Source organism: Bos grunniens, chromosome 14, assembly GCF_055505025.1.
Source record: "Bos grunniens cultivar Pamir isolate PY7600 chromosome 14, Bosgru_T2T1.0, whole genome shotgun sequence".
NCBI classification, from domain to species: Eukaryota; Metazoa; Chordata; class Mammalia; order Artiodactyla; family Bovidae; genus Bos; species Bos grunniens.
Window position 1 is genome coordinate 73,832,733 of NC_141178.1, and position 12,147 is coordinate 73,844,879.

Here is a 12,147-nt window from a genome sequence, read left to right on the forward strand (position 1 = left end):
GAGAAGACTCTTGAGAGTCCCTTGGACTGCAAGGAGGTCCAACCAGTCCATTCTAAAGGAGATCAGTCCTGGGTGTTCATTGGAAGGACTGATGTTAAAGCTGAAACCCCAATACTTGGCTACCTGATGCAAAGAGCTGACTCATTTGAAGAGACCCTGATGCTGGGAAAAATTGAGGGCAAGAGGAGAAGGGGACGACAGAGAATGAGGTGGTTGGATGGCATCACGGATTCAATGGACATGGGTTTGGGTGAACTGCGGGAGTTGGTGATGGACAGGGAGGCCTGGCGTGCTGCAGTTCATGGGGTCGCAAAGAGTAGGACACGACTGAGTCACTGAACTGAACTGAACTGAACAAATAAAGATCTTTGTAAATGTCCAGTGCAAAGGAGCGAAGCTAGAATCACATTTTTTCTTCTAATGAATAGTTATGACTCCTCTGGTCATATTTTGAGACATAGATCTATTGAAGTTGATTGCATTGTTCTTTCTGCCTTACTTTGCCAGGAAGCTCTTAGCTAAATTGAGCATTCTACTGTAGTGGTTATCTTTAGGCTAAGTATCTTTTTTTCTACCTGCTCTATCCTCAGCTCTTGTTTTTTATTCTAAGTTTGCCTAATTTTGAACATGCTTATTTATTATTACTGAAAATTATTTGAGGAGAATAAATAATATATAAAGGAATAAATGTATAAAGCATCCTAAAAGCATCTTTTGGTACCTTCTTCAGACAGACTATTGGGTTGAATGAATTACAATCCTATGTGAGATATGACCTAGAATTTAGTACTCTTAGGACAATAATTAAAAGTCAAACTATAGATTTAGATATTGTCAGAGTCTGGAAGGGCTGGGAAATTATTTAGTTGGACTCTTGAGTTCCAGATAAGTTAAGCAAACTTCTTAAAAGTTTCTAGAAATTTAATGGTAGATCTGGCCTTTAGACTGACCTTCACAGCATATGGACTACCTCTGTATCCATTTTAATAAGATTCTGATGAGCTAGTTTTCAAAGAATCAGCTCTCCTTGGTGGGTGGGCAGAGACGTTTTGCCTGGGGCAGTTCAAATCTTGACATTTGTTGGTACAATGTACATTGACTAATACAGATTTCTCTCTTATTTGCTGAGGGCAAACTTGGCTAGACATAATCGATCTATTCTGTGAAGGAGTCTAGGTTCTCCATCCCTGATAATAGAATCATTATTCATGTGAGATGACTTTCCACTGGGAGTTTGGACTATGGATATTGGTTTTTATCACTCATGCTTGATAAAACTACACAACATGCTAATTGCTGAAATTATTTAATAAAATTTGGCATTGATTTGGGAGAAAAAACAGACATTCTCATATAGTCACATATTTACTTCAAGGTTTTTGGAAAATAATTTGCTAATGTATATCAAAAATCTTAATCATATACATGTCCTTTGGACCAAAAATATAGCTTCTAGGTATTTATCCCAAGTCAATTTACAGCCTTTGCTTACATGTGTATGTTACACAAATTACATTTGTATCACATTTCTGACCCCTTGTCAGGACCTGGGAATTGAGTAGTTCTAATTACGCCCATTTTACAGATTAAGAAGCCAAGACTTGAGGAAGTTCCGATAACTAGCTTGTAGTCACACAGCTAATTGGTAAAAACCTGTCTGCAATTTACTTCATTTGAATTATGCAGACAGCCTTTGAGACAACCATTTTAGTACAAACTGACAAAGGCTATCTAGGAAATCAGAGGAGACAGGAAAAAGAGCAGAGAGAGAACAAGGCTTCCATAAGTGATTTGTTTTATTTGATCCTTAAATATGTTTGACATAAAAATAGCAGATTAAAAGATACTAGACTTCAGACTCAAAGTTAGTAAACATTCAGATCACAGTGAAATCATGCATTGCTGCATTGCACATGAAATGAAGAAGTGTGTGAGATATATATTGAACTCAAAATTCAAGTTCAATGTGATACAGTATTTGCTTTTCGTGACTGTTCATTTAAAACTTGGAAAGGTTAGAGCCGGCTACTGACTCTTATTATTTGGACTAAAACAATTTTTTTTGCAAGAAAAAAACCAAAGGATCAACCTACTATTTTAGCTTATTTGCTTTTTTTTTTTTAACAAGCTTGGCTCAGCTGGTAAAGAACCCACCTGCCAATGCAGGAGATGAAAGAGATGAGGGTTCAGTCCCGGAGAAGGGAAGATCCCCTGGAGAAGGAAACGGTAACCCAGTCCAGTATTCTTACCTGGAATACCCCATGGACTGAGGAGTCTGGTGGGACAGTCCATGGGGTTGCGAAGAGTCAGACACAACTGAACACACGCATACGCAGAAAACCAGCACAGCTGGTTTCTGTGTTTCTGGATTTCTCCTTTCTGTTGCAAGGAGAAATCAACTGACTCCATGTTGTAACTGTTTCTTTGGCTTGCTTTCTGTTGCTTTTGTTATTCTAATCATACATAATGGCCGGCCTCAGAGCATCCTGCCCCTCTGCCTGACTGTCCGAGTGTCTTTGTTCAGAACCCTGTAGATGGCAGGAAGGAAGAAATGAACACATAACCCTGTCTGAGGCTTGCCATTCTGGGAGACATTTGCAGGATTAAATGGCCTTTTACTTTGCGTCCTCATGGCCCCCTATCTCTGATTTGCAAAAGAACCTGGCATCCAGACCCAGGTAAGATGGTTATTTTGAGATATTAGTCTGCCATCTTCTTGGTCAGAAGGCTTTCTAAATAAAGTCCTATTCCTTGCTTTGACTCCTTGTCTCAGATTCATTGTCCTGTTGTGGGGCAAGCAGAGCAAACTTGGACTTGGTAACACAGCCACTATGTACCCTGCTTGACTGCTGACCTGGGGCCAGCCCTCCAACCTGGATGGAGCTTCTATTTGGGGAACAGAGGGTGTGGGATTCTCTGTGGAGCCTTTCCTGTGTCCTACTGGCAAGGTTGTTTTTAACTTTCGCTTGGGAAGCTTATAATGAGGGATTTTCTCACTTTTCAGTAGGAGTCAGACTTTACACCCTAACACGCAGGATTTTAAAATGGGAGAATTGTACAAAGATGCTCGTGGGATGCCTGCAGGGTAAAAGAAGCCTTTGCCTTTGGTGGTTATGGATATCAGGCAAAGTCTGTCATCACCATTATCATTACCTTCATCATCATCACCAAAATAATTCCAAACATTGGGTCAAGCATTATGCTAAGCACCCTCAGCGCATTGTCACGTTTAATCTTCATCATACACTGCTGCTGCTGCTGCTGCTGCTGCTAAGTCGCTTCAGTCGTGTCCGACTCTGTGTGACCCCATAGATGGCAGCCCACCAGGCTCCCCCGTCCCTGGGATTCTCCAGGCAAGAACAATGGAGTGGGTTGCCATTTCATACAATCTGGGTAGCTACTATTACCCCTGCCTTACAGATCAGAAGACTACAGCTCAGGGTACAAGTTGTCTGCCTCACACCTTCAGCGTCAGCTCTGATGGATAGGAGCTTTGAGGAAATCTTCAGTGAAAGAAAAACGGAAGGAAACAGTTAAAGCCTTACATGCATTTAATAATCTCCATTGCATCAGATGAGAATAAAAATCACTCCATTCACCCTGAGTCCTGCACACTTTGAAAGGCTGGAACTAAATAAAATTAAATTGCTGTTTTTCTCTTGAGAAGCTACAAAAGAAATGTTAAAAAAAGAAAAAAGAAGAAGAAGAAAAAGAATCAGAAGTTAGTCTGGAATCAGGGGCTGGTAAGTACTATCTGTCTATGCCACTAAAAATATAATTCATTGAATTGATGTAATTCATTGAAAGCACAGTTTCTATGGCTCAATGGAGGCAATATTTTTTTCAGAGAGAATTAACAAAACAAAAAATTTTTAAAGTAGAGGGAATGTTAAAATGTAGTGAATACCTTCTAAGTGCCCAACCCTACTTTATGTGTATTTTCACATTAAGTTTTACTGCTTTATAGATTTAATTTTCCTATTTTATAGATGAAAAAATTGGATCTTGGAGATTTTATATTATCTGTCTGAGGTCACAAACTGCCCATCTCTCTGACTCTGAATGATTCAGAAGAGTCAGAATTTCCTCATAGTTCCGTTCAGTTCAGCTGCTCAGTTGTGTCCAACTCTTTGCGACCCCATGGACTGCAACACACCGGGCTTCCCTGTCCATCACCGACTCCTGGAGCTTGCTCAAAATCATGTCCATTGAGTTGGTGATGCCATCCAACCATCTCATCCTCTGTTGTCACCTTCTCTTCCTCCTTCAATCTTTCCTAGTATCAGGGTCTTTTCCAAAGAGTCAGTTCTTTGCATCAGGTGACCAAAGTATTGGAGTTTCAGCTTTAGCATCAGTCTTTCCAATGAATATTCAGGACTGATTTCCTTTAGGTTTGACTGGTTGGATGTCTGTGCAGTCCAAGGGACTCTCAAGAGTCTTCTCCAACACCACAGTTCAAAAGCATCAATTCTTTGGCACTCAGCTTTCTTTATAGTCCAACTCTCACATTCATATATGACCACTGGAAAAAACCATAGCCTTGACTAGACGGACTTTTGTGGACAAAGTAATGTCTCTGCTTTTTAATATGCTGTCTAGGTTGGTCATAGCCTTTCTTCCAAGAAGCAAGCGTCCCTGGACTCAGTGGTCTCTTTTAATGGAGCAACAGTTACTCGATGGGAGGGTTCTTGACTACCAGTTATTCTTTCAGTTCCAGTGACATGCATTGCCCACCAAACATCATACCTAAAGTAATATTCTTAGTTTATCACTCTGAGACCCTCACAGTTCTCTAGAGGATGTATCAAAACAATTAACACATAAATGTTAGGCTACCATGGGCAGTTTGGAATCCCACACTCAAGCAGCATCATGTAAGATGAATCTGAAAATGGATTGACCCTAGGATGTGTGCTTGTGTGTCTAAGAACCCCAACCTTTCCATTTGACTAAAGAAGTAGAGATTCATAGAGATGTGGTTATTTCCCTTAGGGTACACAGCTAGTTAGTGGCAGAGCTGGGTCAGGAAATCTTGACTTGGGGTTCTCATTATATAAAACTTGGTGTTTGAAAGAGAGGTGGATATAAAATTAAGTATTTTAATACTAAATTGTAGGGATATAGCTTCCTTGATTAATAAAGGTTCAAGAGAATTCCCTGATAGTCCAGTGGTTAAGACTCCACACTTTCACTGCTGAGGTTACTAGTTCAATCCGTGATCCAGGAACTAAGATCCCACATGCTGTAGGGAGTAGCCCCCCAAAATAAACAAAAAAAAATGAAAGCTCAGAATGTATATTATACATATACACATAATGCATATATAATTATCTAATTTTATTTAAAATAATATATGCCATTGAAGGCACTATAGAAATATGGAGGAAATTTGCACAAAGTATGCTTATTTAAGTATGAAGAGGAAACAGCAAAAATGAGAAAAAATGATAAGAAGAAAAGGAGAATTTAATGTGCTGAGTAATTTACATACTGACAGTAAGTTTCTTTGAATGGAACATACAAATGTATGTAAATTGGACAGCCTATTTAAGAAAAAGATATGCAAATGCATGTCCACAGAAATCTGCTACCCTTCCTGTTGAAGTAGAATAACAAGATGCCTAATTTTTGTTCAAATTATTTTTTTTTCTTTCCAGAATGTCCCCTCAGGAAACTGTAGGGCCAAATTTTACCTGTCTAGATTTTAATCATTCATGCATCCTTGTGTTCATCTTACATGCACTTAGGGCATTATACAAAATAATGAAGTAGCAAAGGTGAGTAAGACACAGAAGTTACTGATTTATTGCATTTATTGTAAATTGTGTGCCTCTCCCTCCATAATTGAAGCTCTTTTGAGGGCAGGGCTCTTTATCTGTTTTGCACAATGAAATGTCTAAATCTGCTTCGAGAAACATATGAGGAGCTCTGAAAATATTTGTCAAGTGAGCATGCCTGGCTTAAAGCAAGTGCTCAGTCATACTTAGCTTTCTCTTTCCTACCTCAACTTCAAATGAAAAGCTACATCAGTTATAAGACAAACAAGTACTAATGGTATCATATACAGCATGATGGCTACAGTTAGCATTGCTGTATGTTAAGAAAGCTGTTAAAAGAGTCCATCCCAAGAGTTCTCATCACAAGGAGAATATTTTAAAAGACTGTTGCTGTTGTTTAGTTGCTGAGCCGTGTCCGTCTCTTTGTGAGCCCAAGGACTGTTGCCTGACAGGCTCCTCTGTCTGTGGAATTTCTCAGGCAAATGTATTATTGGAGTGGGTTGCCATTTCTCCTCCAGGAAATCTTTCCAACTCAGGGATCAAACCCGCATCTCCTACATTGGCAGGTGGATTCTTGACTGCTGAGCCACCAAGGAAGCCCTGTTTTTTTTTTTTTGATTCAAATATTCATTGAGCAGCTAGGGAAATACATGGTCAGAGGTGAGGCAATTGCACAAATAGAAAGCAAAGTGTAAGGTTCACTGAATCACAGCAGTCAAAGTGTTCTAGGAGATCAGTTGATTGCTTCCAGCCTGGAAGGAGGCGTGGGTGGGTGGCCAATCAGCAAAGAGGACTGAGATTCAACTAGAAGACTTCAGTCTGGATTGTTGATGATGCGCAGTTTGGACTATGCGTGTCTCTCCTTTTCCTCTCCCCATCTTTGGTCTTAATTTACCAGCAGTGCCCAGGATTGTTCAGTGTGTTTTTCTATACTTGCTTGCATTTTTGCTTTAATGTCTTAAGGACAGAGCTAGGTCCTTTCGGTGTTGTAGGTGTTTTTTCCTGTTTTTTGAAGGATTCTTGACCTTTTGATCTTGGTGTTGACAGTTTTGAGTCTTTTCCATTCTGACTCGATTTTTGTGCATTTTTGGCTGGAGTATCTCTTACAGATTTCTTTACTGGAGCTTTTTCTTCCTCATCAAAATTGTCATCATCTTCATCATCATCATCATCATCTTCATCATCATCATCATCATCATCTTCATCAGCAGCAGCAAGCTTTACTTTTTTTCTGGGGAACCTTGCTACCACTTCCGGGGGCAGAACGCTTTCCAAATATACTTAGGAGTTTCACATCCTCCTCCTCTTTGTCTTCTGACCCTGCATCTTCCTCCACAGCTACTAAGTGCCGTCCACTGTTATGCACAGGCCCTGAACCACACTTCAACCGTAAAACCACAGGTGGTGTAATTTCAAAGCCCCCAAGAGAAACTGTTGGCTGTACAGACATTTTCAAAGTTGCCAGTGTTACTTTAGTTGGACTGCCTTCATAATCCATCGCCTCTGCTTCAACAATGTGTAATCCATCCTCTGCTCCAGCCCTTAAACTGACCGTTCTTAAAGATAACTGGTGCTCATTTTCATCATTATCCACCTTGAAGGGATAATCTCTGTCAGCCTTTAGTTCACAACCAGATAGTTCTGGGGCCTCGAAGGGCTCATATCCATGTCCATTGACTCCTCCATGGGTTGGCAGCACACATATGTGGGAGAGAAGCCGGATGGAATTAAACGACTACTCAAAGGAGCAACTGCACAGGACAGAATCACACCAGGGAAAGCAGAAGCCTTTTTAAAGGACTAGAATTACTTTATTTGACAGAACCGTACGAACAGATGAGAATTTAGTTAATATTTTTCACATGTTATCATTGTAACTTTAAGCAGGTAAATCTTAACAGATATTAATATTGTTTACATCATAATTGATTTGCCTAATTCTAATTACAAGAAATAGTCATGCTTTATTTTTTTTTCTTTCATTGTATCTCTATGAGACGATGGATGTTAACTAAACTTATCTCGGTAATCATTTTACAATCTATGTGAATCAAACCATTGTACTGTGCACCTGAAACTTCCCCAGTAATGTTATGTCAATTATTTCTCAATAGAACTGGGAAAAAAATGAAGAGCTACAGAATGTCTGTTAGGGTTGAAAAAGGCAATGACCACCAACCAGCTTTCCTCTCTATCCTCGCCGTGCCAGGACTCTGCTCAGCCTGGGAGGTAATTAACACTCCTAAGGTGACACTTTTTCCACCTGGAGAGATAGTTGTTGTCCTTGGCATGGGTTCATCTCTCTTTGGGACAAAGGCCATGTCTCCTTCTCCTCCTTTCACCAGATGTCACCTTCCACTGCATCCCATGAACAGAGGTATTATGTGTCTCACCAGGAAAAGTTCTGGCCCTTCTTTTTTCTTTCGCTTTCTCAGCATCAGACACGGTGTCATCCAGCCTGTTTCATGGCTTTACTTTGTTGAAGGGATTTTTCTTTGCTGATGTGTGAGCCGAGTTTCTTCCCTCTTGGTCACATCCACTGTGGCTTCTCAGCCTCCTCTGGGCTGCTGCTTCTATGATTGACTCCTCCTGATACAAGCCCTTGGCAAGGACCAATAGACGATGGATTATTAGTAACTGCACATTGTCCAAGCAGTGCACATCATCTCAGTTTATAAAGCACCTCCCTATTTGTGGGCTTCTTTATTCTCACAAAGCAATTTGTCCTGCGTGTGATGGTTGAGAATAAATGGTATTTAGAATGAGAGGAGCTCTGTTCATATCAGAGCTTGTCCATTCATCAGCTGTGTGATCTTAAACATCCCTTGTGGCCTCTCTGAGCCTTATTTGAATCTGTGCTAATGACTGAGGGATCATACAATGTGTCATCGCCAAACCTGGATAGTTTTGAGCTTCCAAGTGAGTACTTTTAATAATCGTATGAGAATACAAGCATATATAGCTCTGTTCTGGGCCTGTCAGATGTACCATCACTCCTGTTATACCAACAGTTCTATCGCTTACGATACAGATGCTAAGACTAGTACAATAACAGCTACCATTGATGTTATAATATTAGTGATGAATACCTATTTCACCAGGTTATTGTGAAGATTAAGAATGCATATTAAAAATACTTACATCCGGTTGGATGTTATGTAAATATTCTTTGTTTACTTAAAACTTGGGACAAGAGCTCAGGTAGATCATTCCTGAACATGTGGCAACTAAGAAATAGAAACGGTAGTGGGCGTTTTTGGAGATACCTAGTTGGTCAAGGTAGAGCAGAATTTCTAACTTTCAGTTATAAGTGGATGCCTCTGCTTTCTTTTCTGCAACATTCAGAAGCGTGTTTTATTATCCACCTAGAGGTTGGCCATGGCGGTTTGCTCAGTGATGATTTCCTTGAAGGCAGGGTCCATATCTTGCTCATCTGTGTCCTCTCAGTACCTTTTAGAGCACCTGGCTTTATGCACATGCTCAAAGGATGTCATGATGGATGAACATACAGCTGAAGAGCAAAGTTCCAAAGGACAGTATCATTTTTTTAAAGATTTTTTTTATGTGGGCCATTTTTAAAGTCTTCATTGAATTTAGTACAATATTGTTATATGTTTTGCTTTTTTTTTTATGTCAGTGAGGCATGTGGGATCTTAACTCCCTGACCAGGGATCGAACCTGTATCCCCTGCACTGCTAGGCAGAGTCTCAGTCACTGGACTACCAGGGAAGTCCCCAAAGGATGGTATCATGACAAGTACTCTCTTCTCCCTGGAAGTCAGGCAGAAGGAGGGACTTGGGATGCGAGCTGGAATTAGGATGAGAGACTATGTGAATGAAAGTGAATAAGCCCAGAATGGTGACCTTAATTTCTATCTAGTCTGTTTATAATTGCATTGCCAGTTTTTAGAACAGTGCTTGCTCTCAGCAGGTTCCTAACAAATTGTTGTTGAATCGATATCCACAGCTGTAGTCTATTTGACATGAAAAGGAACATGGCATTTTTCCAGAAAAAAGTCAAGTGGTTATAAACTTTTGACCAAGAGAACCAGATACCTGAAAAGGGCACGGGCAGAGCTCAGTGGATACCGGCTGTGGATGTGCTGCAGAGCTGAAGTCCGATGGATGGTCTCCAAACTGTGGTGCTGGAGAAGACTCTCAAGAGTCCCTTGGACTGCAAGGAGATCCAACCAGTCCATCCTAAAGGAGATCAACCCTGAATATTCACTGGAAGGACTGATGCTGAAGCTGAAGCTCCAATACTTTGGTCACCTGATGCGAAGAGCTGACTCATTGGAAAAGATCCTGATGCTGGGAAAGATTGAAGGCATGAGGAGAAGGGGGCAACAGAGGATGAGATGGTTGGATGCCATCATTGATTTGATGGACTTGAGTTTAGCAAACTCTGGGAGATGGTGAAGGACAGCCTGGTGTGGTGAAGTTCATGGGGTCACAGTCGGATGCGACTTGGCAACTGAACAAGAACAACCCCAGCGCTGCTGTCCCTCCCCAGCAGGAGATGCTGGCTGCTCACCTCTTGACTGGGTTGACCTGAGCCTTATCACAGATATAACACAGCTCTCCTCAGACCACACATCTCACAGCTGGGTATGCCAGGATGTTAATCCAAGTACATTCCACTAAACTTCCTTGTGTTCAGCTATTCACCTCTTCTAATTTAGGTTTCCATAAAATTTCAATGAAAGGAACATCTGGAAAATTTTGTATAACACATGCATAAAACTATTCCCTGACCAAAGTGACTTACTTATGAAAAGTAAGACCAGACTACCATTATCCAAATTAGTATCCCATACAACACTGATGCAACAAGATATCCCAAGACAAAGGGTCCCATGGATAATAAGATGAGAATATGTGATATCTTATATTTTTTCCCAATTAAAGTTTCCCAGTATACCTTAGAGACTATAAGTTCTTACACAAAGAAACCAGTTGAACTTCATGAAACATAGCATTCTCTGCATTTATTTTATTCCCAAGCCTCCCTTTCCCACATAATAATGTCCTGCAGTTCCTGTGTTTAGTATAACATACATTGGGAGGTGTTGGGCTGAGATAGTTTCCAAAATTCTTACCAATTCTAAAATTCTGTTCATCTATTTAAAGAGAGCAGCCAGTAGCTTTTTTAGAAAACCGTGCCTGAGTAAATGCTGCTAGTTCCTAATCCATATTTGGGGGATTTTTATTATTATTTTTAACAGCGGAGGTAGGGTGCTGGCATGGATTATTTCCCTGGTGGCTCAGATGGCAAAGAATCTGCCTGCAATGCAGGAGACCCACGTTCGATCCTGGGTTGGGAAGATCCCCTGGAGAAGGGAATAGCCACTTATTCTAGTATTCTTGTCTGAAGAATTCCATGGACAGAGAAGCCTGGTGGGCTGCAGTCCGTGGGGTCGCAAAGAGTCAGACGCGAGCGACTGAGTGACTAACACTTTCACTTTGATGGTTTATTTAGAAAATGTAAACCATTCTCATCAGAAGCAGTGGTCTCTAAGAAGCTGCCTGAGTGATGGATCATTCATGAACCATGTGTCTGTTCATCTTTAGAGAACTGTTTATAAAGAGGAATTCGATCTCGGATGAGGCCCCGAGATGCATGAGGTTCCCAGCTCCAGATGACTCAGCAGAGGATGAGTTTGGAGACTATTTATTACATTTCAGTGGCTGGTTTGGGGCTGGCTGGGGGTGGGGGGAAGGATGCAAGCCTCTGAGATCATCAGACAGTAAGAATTGGCACCTTTTAGGAAAGAGACTTTAAATAACTCAGAGCAGGCAGTCCATGTTCAGGGGGATGTGTCTTCTCCATTTTTCACTTTGTTAGGTCATTCTGACCAGCCTTATTATTATTTTTAAAAAGTTCTCCCTCCAGCTTTCCCAGCCCATCATCATGGAGGTGTTAGTGGGGACACAGGCCAAGCTGTAATAAGGGAAAGGACAGCTCCAGACCTTCCACCAGGCAGTACTGTCCCTCCACTTGCAGTTAACAGCATCCAGAGACACAGACCCCAGACAGGCTTGCACAACAGTTTCTTTGCCAGAAGTGGACCCCTGGGTAGAGATGATTCTTTGAGATTGGATTCAAAACTGTTTTGTGGAAAGAAGATGATAGAGAGCCTTGACCACAGAGAAAGCACAGGACACAGAAGGCCTGATTCCAACATGGGCCCTGTCCCCTACCAACTCGGGCTTTGAACAGAAGTCGAAGTCTTTGAAGATTGAGATATCATCTTGCTTTCGTGCAACTTGTATTCTCATGGAGTGGTTGATGGGTAGCAGAAAATGCACAAGCAAATAATCAGATAAATATGAGATTTTCAAATGGGTATAAATAGCTGTGAAGGAACAAA